Below are 9,939 nucleotides of genomic sequence, written 5' to 3'. Positions count from 1 at the left end.
AAGAATCCTAAGATTCTCTCTCTCTCTCTCTCTCTCTCTCTCTCTCTCTCAAAATATGAGAGATGCGATAGTTATTAATGAGAAATTTAAAGCGCATTAATGAGTCATTTAATACATTTTAAGACATTTTAATAGAAGGCACGTAGATCTAATTACATTCGTAACATTAAATGGAGTCTAATTGTTAAAGGCCGTAAATTATATAAAATAACGTTTGAAATCTGTTATATAATTGATGATATAAGGCCTACTCTATAATATGAAAAATATGTCTTTATGGCCAACATATGGCTCCTATTTATATAAATTACACATATGCTTCGAATTATATTAGAATAAAAAATTTCGTAAGTAGACATTTGTAGTTATTTCTGCTTCGAACCTAATGGGCAAAAAGAGCAATTTCCTAGGGTACCATTAACAAGGTACCCCAAACCAATCTTTTATAAGAAAATATTCCCTCCCCCCCGAAGAAAGATGCCTGAAGTCAACAATGCACGTAAAATTCAAATTCGCCCAATTCCCACGAAGCTATTATCCATTTTGGGTAGGTTTTACTGTATATTGTTTATAAGGAAATGCGCTCTAGTGACTATTTATGAATATGGCAGGTCAAAATAACGATAAGTAAATAATAAAAAAACGTTTTAATGAAGGGTTTGTTTCCTTCTATACAACATGAATGTTATACAGAAGGGATATAATCGCGATAATGATCATTACTTGGAGTTCGGTATAAGAAAAAAATCGAGACAATTGAGTAGAATTACGTACGTACAAGCCTTATTATAAAAAAAAATTAAGGTCGTGGTAATCGATATCACGTATCCGTTTGCTCTTTACATAATCTTACATAAATATTATTATTTTCTTTACCGAGTTAATATATTTGGAAGTAAGTTTATTTTTATCGCGAAATATATTTTCTTTTATAAACTTGAATGAGTTATCAAAATAAAAAAAAAAATATATTATTCTTTATTTCTTTTATGCGAAAGTTTAAGCTTGAAGTAATGTTTTTGATTTGATCTTGACATAAATCTCTATTTGTGCTGTTGGATATGACAGATGGCTATGTTCGCATCCCTGTAAATCGTCGATCACAAGATCCATTCATCATTACATGATATCTATATTTATCGTATTTAAATTTATAATTTAAATACAATAAATGATATAGAAGAAGATAATATATATGGAAGGAATGGAAATATGACTAAAGTTAGAAAGAATGGATGGGAATCAAGTTTAGATAAACAATATTTTCAACCTGTTTCTTTCATTTTTTTTCGTAGATGACGACTCTTTCTGTATTCAGGATTTTAAATATAATATATAAAAATTATATTCCTAAAATTTTTATAAGGATTTTTTAAAAATTCGTATTGGTTAAAGCACTATGCTACTTTAGTAATTTATAGTTTTAATGCTTTAAAAAGAAGACAAGTAGCTGTGAGATAGGGTTATATATATATATATCCTACTAATCTCTATATATATTTATATATATTTTCCTTTAAGAAACACTCGACAGTTTATTATAAGGTCGAAGGTAAATAGGAGTGATATTTTCAGAATTTATGAAAGATGATAGTGATGGTTGTGTTGAAATATTAGAATTTGATGTATAATTAGAGTGAAAAAAACTATATAATGTTTAGTAAACATAATAAAGTTTAATTTATTTCGATGCTGTAGTAATTTTTCTCTATTAATTTTTAAACCTTAATAGGATTATTGAACGTACTGAAGAGAGTTTAATGTTCAGGAAGAAAATTATGTTTTATTTTTTTAAACATTTTTTTTATTAAATTTTAATTAGTAAAAATGTCATAAATATTATTAATTTTTGTTTGTTAAAAATGAAAATTTTCATTTTATTCTTCGACAATGGAAAAATAAAGCGGATATGTCGTTGTTGTAGTACAATAATCATAACTAAGATGAAAAAAAATTGGATTAAGTACATGTAAATAGGAAACGTTTTACAGTGAAAAAAATAATTATAATTAATTTAATTATAATAATTTTCGGATTGGCTGACAATAACAATAAATTTGACATAAATTTATGTGATGTAAACAGCAAAATTAGGCCGTTAATTAAAAACATATTTGATTTACATTAAAAGAAATGTGTTAAAGTAGAAATTCTAACGTTATTTTAACAGTATTTTCTGCTTGTTTCAATGCTGATCTATGATACATTGATCAAAGAATATCTCCAGCAAGAAACAGTAATAATCTTTACTTGTTTATTTATTTATAAAGAAGAACGGCATTATCTCATATAGAGAAAGATAATGGTTCTTTCAAAAGAACGAAAACAAACATAATAATAAAAACAATTAGGCGGTAAGTTGATATCGTTTTAGATACTTTTGCTTCATTTTCTGCTTTTAAATCTATTTATATACTATAAAACTTTATCATTATAAACTAAGCAGCGCATTATATGAAACTTTATACTCTTTTATTTTATTTTTCTCCTCTCTAAATACTTTTATTCTTACTATACTATTCGCTTTTCTTACAAGAGAAAGTTTTTCATAAACTTCACTCCTAAATTAATAATAATATTTAGAAAAAAAAATCTTATTAGTTTTGTTTTTAATATAAAAGTGGATTTTCAATTAAGTTTCTTCATCAGCATGATCATGTTTAATCAAAATAAAAATTCGGGAAACGTAAAGAGATTAAGGAGGTTAATTTGGATAGACATTTTCTCCAAAAAAAAGGGCCAAATTTTAACTAAAACACTGTAAACTTGAATGTTTCTGAATAGAATCTAGTCTAATCTACAAGAAAGTGAAACTTTTGATAAAGTTTTTCTTACTCAAATAGTAATAATATTACTGTATTGTAATGAAAGTAGATTATTCAACAATATAAGAATATACGAGCGAATGAAAGTTATTATTATGCTACTTGACTTTGCATCGTGCCGTCAATGATAATATTTGCTTCCTCTAATATCTTAGTATAATGATGATAACAAAATAAAGAAAATGCTGCGGGTCTTTCTTAATAAAGATCGTTGATAATTTCCCGAGGAGATGAAGAAAATTGGATATGAATCATCTTAAATTATGCCACGTACAAATGAACATATCTAGAAAGTTTCATTAAATTGGAATAAATGCTTGTAACTCGCATAAAATTGGTATCAATAATATATTATATATTTACGAGAAGAAAAAGAAAAATCGATATATAAATGCATCCATAAATTGATTTATAGTAATGAATATTTTTGATCATGTTTAAACAATAACGGATATTGTATCCCGTTAATATCGATTATACGGTAACTAAATTTATTTTTTTAAAAAAATTATAAGGTTAAAAATGTATTTTAAGACCTATATATTTTAGTTCTAAGCCTGTAGCTATCTTCTTTATTGAGTTGACAACGACACTCGCACACTCGAATTCTTTCCTTTACAAACATTTTTATAAAATACACTTTGTGCATTGTCTTCTATCTGCCTCAAAGCGTAAGGAAATTCAGAAAGAAGAATGTTAACAACATAACATGGAAGCCTTTCAATGTCACATGGGAGACTATTGATCTGAAAGAAGTACATGTCCTAACTTAGGAATGCCGGGACAGTTTAATTTTTACAAACTCCTAACGAAATGATTTCGTTGGGACTTTTAAGAATTTAAATCTCGTGTAACTTGTAACAAGTTTTTTTATTTTTTTCTTTTATTTCTTCGTCAGTTTTTATCAAGTAATACAAGTGAAAGAAACTCATTATTGTCAAGAAACAACAGAATAAGATTCACCCTTAATCACAATCGAGCAAGAACTCACATCATTAGATTATAGAGATCTAATTCTTGCTCCTTAATGACTAGAAAGGCGAAAGTGCAGATTGCATTTCTCTTACCATCTAATAATGCATTAAAAACAAAAAAAAAATAAATATATTTTTTTGAAAATTTTCATTTAACTTCACGTAATTTTTGTTGATGTGTTTAGAACATTCTTTGGCAAGAATTTATTACTGAGAATCTAATTTTTATCATCATTAAAAAATCAATATTAAATTTTCAATTTCTTGTTTTTATTTAATTAAAAATCGAGCATTAAGCACTTGGTTTTACATTACTTATTCAATTTTCTTCTTAGTATCATATATTTCGGCACTTTAGAACCGATTTAAAATTGCTTTTTATGTATCAGATCTGAAATATCATAAAAAATTTTTTCCTTTTTAAAATCCTATCCCGCGTACTAAAAAATATTTTGATATCAATATAATAATAATAATAATAATAAATAAATAAGCCGTCAACGTCGTCAATTGCAATATTGAATTTTCTTAAATAAATACACTTAGTATATATACATATATATATATATATATATATACACAAGTTACGTGTTTGAAAAATATATATCTGTGGATATTAAAATGTTTAAAATAGCATGGAAAATATATGTAAAAAATCAAATTCCAATTGAATAGATGTGGTTTCAATTAAAAGAAATCCTCATTAATGGATCGGAAATATAAAAATAAATATCAGACACACGAGTAAATAAGTAAGTAACGAACCTCCTTGCAATTATAATCATCGTTAAGAAATCAAATTAAATGACCCAATTGAGTTATAAGCGAATTACTCATTAAAGTCTTTCTTTTCATATTTATGGTCTTGAGTGATGAGTAGCAGTTATTTTTAGGTATCTATCCTAGACGTATATCTGCTTTGTTTCAATGCATTTTTATAAAAATGCGTTACAGAATTAACAAAAAATACAATTTTTCCATAAAAGATAGAAAAATATCTGTAAAAATAAGGTAGAAAAAGAGGGTCCTCATTAACTCTTTGCCTTCTCTGAAACCTCATCTTACTGCTTATTACTAATATTTTTCTTTTAAATCCTCATCTGTATAATACCTCTAAAGCAGGGCCTTCGTTGAGGCCTCATTTTACTGTTCCTTATTGATATTTTTGTTTTATATCTGCATCTGTATAATACCTCTAAATCTTCTTAAACCTTTTCCATTCGCGACTCTCTTTTACCAGAGAAAATTTTACGTCATTCTCTGTTATACAGGTATATAAAATAGGCATACAAAAAAGTATATCTGTAAAAAGTATTCGATTTAAATTTAATATAGCCTATATAAAATTATTAAGCTTCTTTTATAATCATCTCTCATTCTGCATACATCTTCCCATTTAGTTTCCATTTATCCTGTTGAGAATAAATGATACATTTCGGAGCAGTTAGTCACTGCTTAAAATTTCTTACAAAATTAAATATCTCTTTTATACATCTAATTAATTATAAAACAGATTTAGAGAGTTTTAAAGTATGAAAAATTAGTTAAATTATCTAATAATTTATATCCTTAACTTAATTTTATTAAGTTGGAAAATAATCGATCGTGTTCTCAGCATTTTGCTCTTTGTTATCTCTTCCTTTATGAAAGGAAGTATTTGTATACATATATATATATATATATATACTTTTCTTATTTAGGTAAAAGCCTTAGAAGTAATCGGTCTGTCGATCATCTGAGACCAAGGGGGGTAGAAGTTTTTGTAAAGAATAATGAAACTCGAGAAAGTTCTTACATAACTAGAAAAAAAAATAATTAATTATTTTCAGTAAAATTCATCTCGATATTAGTTAAAATCGATTATATTTTCCACTTTTCTAAAATAATCGACACTTTAAATGGAAGAAGGAAAAAAAAAATGCAATATTAAAAACAAAAGTGTGGTATTCTGTTAATTCCATTAACAAAGAGGGTCTCATAAGTTACATTGCCTGACTGATCCTAGTAGTGAATAGGTTCCATCTCCTTTGGGCTTAACTAACATCAATTGAAATGCAATGTCATCACCTTTTATTCATCAGAAAGCATCAGACTCCAAAAGTACTCTTGATAAGGTTATTGAACTTGGACTTCTCTAATAAAAATTTATTGGAGACAGATTACTCCACGTTGCCTCTACAAATAGTAATTTTAGCGAATCTTCTAAAGCTCATTAATTTTTCAAATATTGGGTTTATTATTATATTACAACTGTCACAGATGTATTTTTCCAATTTTTTTTTATTCTTTTTTTTTACTAGTGTTTCTTTATTATTTGGAAACTTTTCATTACAATTTTATGTAATTTTATAAACAGAAAGGATATTTGAGCAGGGTTTACTGCATCTAGCAATACCTAAAAAAAAAAAAAAGAAAAAAGACTTGTATGAATATAAAACACTGGCCTAACTATGGAGAATTAGAGACAAAATTTTCCTAAAACAAACTAGTTTAACTATATCATTAGTTACCAAATCAATCATTCATTTACTAAAGATAATTTTAAGCTTTTAATATATTTTTAAGTTATAAAAACGTGTGTAATTTATGTTTGTGTCGGCGTATGTGTTAATATACAAGCACTTTCTACTTATAAAACACTAATACCCGCATTCACAATCAAGGATTAAGAGCTAGAATTAAAAGTTAACCAGTAAGAGTACACGTACTAAGAGTAAAGCGAACGGCAATTGGTTAACTTCTAACTCCTGATACTTGATTGTGAATACGGCAGTAAGAGTTTGTTAGTTTCTATTAGACTTAATTCATAGCTTAATATAAAAGTAAATAAGTCAAACCTCGCTGTAACGCCTTCCTAAATAGCGCCACTCGTAAACTTGTCTTCTATATAAAAATTAAATTAAAAAAAAAAAAACTCTTCGGTATCTGAATTATTATTGGATTAAATCAAATGATTTTTTAATCAAAACTTTAGTGTATACCTCATTAATACGTACAGTACAGTACATAACCCCTATTTGACATTCTTCAATTTAGCGCTATACTCGATTTAGTGTCAATTTTAGAGGCGCTAAATCGAAGTTTGAGTATGTATGACTTTATTCTTAATTGTCTAATGTTTGGCAAGTGGCAGATTTTTGTTAATTTAAATTAAAAAAAATAATAAACTTAGATTTTATTTATTTAAGCTTATCTTATCCAGCATATCAATATCGATTTTATTTTATCTCCCGATACCGATGTTAAACAATAGTAACAACTTATTTAAATAGTAAATTTCATTAAATTACTATTTTAAAATAAATATTGACACAGATAACATTGATATTAATATGTTTATTTCTTTTATAAATGAGAGTTATTTATCTCATTTGTGGAGAAATTGTTTCATGTACTTTTAAATCTGTTTTAAAAGGACAAAACAAAACAAATAAAAAAAAAACATTTTTAATCAAATAAACAAACAAAGATGCGCCTAATTGAAGGTGATGATTTAAAACATTTTCAACTGTTTACAAAAGTGATAAGATTTAGTACAGTATCGAATTATCTCTAAATTACTCTTAGACTAATGTAATGTCTGTCAATTATTCAAAGAATTTTACGGTAAATTTTGGGAGGAAATGTGTTTATTTTCAATTTAGTACTTCCTTAAGCATGAATCGCATTAAATCTACAATTTTTTTTTTTTTTTTTATCTTACTGCAAATCTTAGGCTTAATTACTTAAATCTTCGAAGTAGAAACTTGCTTCAAGTTAGACCTTATAATTATTTAAGAATCGAATTATGCTGTAGAACCTTTAAAGAGCTGAGAAAGGTAAGAGATGAATCGTTTTCTATTTATAGAACGTTAGGAGTTTTAGCTTTATAGCTAGAAAGAAATAATTTTCCAGTCTTTCTGCTCCTTATACAGGGTGGCTCAAAAATCAGTTAACCGTATATATATTTGCAAACTACATGCAATTTATTATTTATAAATTTGTAATTAGTACTTGAGTAAAGATATCAAACTAATCTGTAATGGTTAATTAACTTTTGACTCAACCTGTATTTTATTTTTACAACTAGAAAAAGGCAAGAAGAATATCTTAAAGTTGTATTAATTGATTTTCTCGTAGGAATTTTAATAATAATCGAAGTATTATAACGATTTTAGAAGCTAGAAAGTTACGATTCCAGGTTAAAATTTATAGAAACAAAAATAATAATAATAATAAATCCCGCAATCGTAAGTTTATATCGAGTTTTTCTTTGTTATAAATTTTAATGTATATATAGATACAAAATTTTGTACCGAATGATTAAATTTATTTCCACGTTTTCGAAACTTCTGTCGTGGCCAATTTTAGAAATTTTGGAATGTTGAATTTTTAAAGTTTCAAAGTATGATGATAGTTTGGTCAATGTATTTTTATGAATAATGTTACGGTATCTCACTAAAAAATTGAATTTTTTTTTTTTTTTCAAAGCTCTTGGGTAAAAATTGATTCTATTTTTAAGGCGTTGAGATGTGGGAGTTTGATACAAACTCCATTTTGAAAATCTTCTAAATTTTTAAATAGGACTTCCAAAAATATCTTTTTATGTTTCATTTTAATAATTTTCATTACTCGCTTTTATTTTTATTCTTGTTCTATATAATCTTTTACTTTTATAAGAGTGATACTCGACTGTCTACTTCAACATATTATGAGAAAGGTAAACAAGAGATATAAACAACTTCTTAGAAAACTAGAAGGGAGGGAAAAAGAATAAAATCTAATATTATCAAAGCGATGCGAAAGGAAAAAGTATTAAAAAAAAAAAAGAAAAATGGCATTAGAAATTCCTGTCAATTCAAAATACATCCATCTTTCATTGAAGAAATTCGCAACAGCTTAAAGGTTCTAATTTACAGAGAGTAGGAAGTGTTTAAAATATTTTAGGAAATTTAAAATTTATCGTTAAAATTTTTTATTTTTCTTTTGATAAATAAGATTTTTATTTAATTAAATAAATGGAATTTCTTACAAAAATCGATTCTTAAGAGAAAGACCGATAATTGCATTTCTGGAGTTTCTACAATCTTGTTCCTTTCTTTTTTTTTCTCTCTCTCTCTTCTTGCTCTCCTTTTTCTTCGTGTCGTTAACGCAAAAATATATAGAGTTAAACCCAACTAAGTTATTAGTTGGAATATATTTTATTTAAATTAAATTTTCTTGCTGTAAAGCATAAGTTTATCGAAAATTCAACGAATAGTGACCTGGTAGAACGTGTTCTATGAACTCGGTCTCTCTTCACATAAATCATACCAAGTAAACTAAATTCCGTCATTAAATATTTAAGACATTACAAGATTTATACCATGAGAGAAGGAGATTTTTGACTACTTTTAATATTTTTCCATGCAAGAATATGCAAAGCGTACAAAATACCTTAGAATCGTAAACTAATCTTTACAGAAACTATTATTGTTATTATTATTATTTAAATTTATTAGAAAGTAACTGATGTTTGCATTCAATTTTTAAGCAATTTTTGCATGCGACGGTTAGTCATACATCAAAACTAAACTCAAATAATGTTTGGAGCCGATTGATGGATGATGGTTGCATGAACGTTGCATGAAAATTGAATGTCGTGATCAATAGTAGTAAAATAATAAACATTTGACGCTAATAGAATGAATATATATATGTATATACGAGTCGACATTCAATAGGAGGTAAAAACATGGAAAAATTATCTCGAAATAACGTTATTAATATTTGAAAAGAACTTGTATATCATTAACCCACTAGTTATCCAATAATTCATAAAAATTAAATTTTTTCTAAATGGGAAATATGAATATGAAGATTTTATCGTTCTTTCCGAGATGTCTCATTTAAACTTAACGACTGTTTATTTGTTTATTTATTTTTATTTTCCCTTTTGGGAGCCATACAAAAAAACTTAATGACACTAGTATTTTCTGTGCAACAGGAGTTTCTTTTCTCTTTTTCTCTATTTAGCTTTAGAGATTAATGGACGAGTTACAGCTCTTTGAAACCTCTAACTATACACTATATATATATATATATATATATATTTCTTCTATGGCAATGAGCTTTAAAAAAAAAAAAAAGAGAGATCTTTTTCCTCATGTTTTTTTCATTAG

At 26.3% G+C, this 9,939-nt stretch overlaps 1 long non-coding RNA gene across 1 annotated transcript in view; it reads left to right on the top strand.

Annotated features, from left to right (window-relative positions):
* Nucleotides 1–1,903: 1,903 nt before the first annotated feature.
* The window catches only part of LOC111630350, a 13,571-nt gene continuing 5,535 nt past the window's right edge, over nucleotides 1,904–9,939 (top strand). The window contains exons 1-2 of the long non-coding RNA XR_002757506.1: nucleotides 1,904–2,354; nucleotides 7,515–7,617. This is a non-coding gene — a long non-coding RNA (uncharacterized LOC111630350). The remainder of the gene's footprint in view (nucleotides 2,355–7,514; nucleotides 7,618–9,939) is intronic.

The sequence above is a fragment of the Centruroides sculpturatus genome, unplaced genomic scaffold, assembly GCF_000671375.1.
Source record: "Centruroides sculpturatus isolate CEXI.00-Female unplaced genomic scaffold, Cexi_2.0 scaffold680, whole genome shotgun sequence".
Taxonomy (NCBI): Eukaryota; Metazoa; Arthropoda; class Arachnida; order Scorpiones; family Buthidae; genus Centruroides; species Centruroides sculpturatus.
This window is presented reverse-complemented; position numbering and strand designations above follow the sequence as displayed.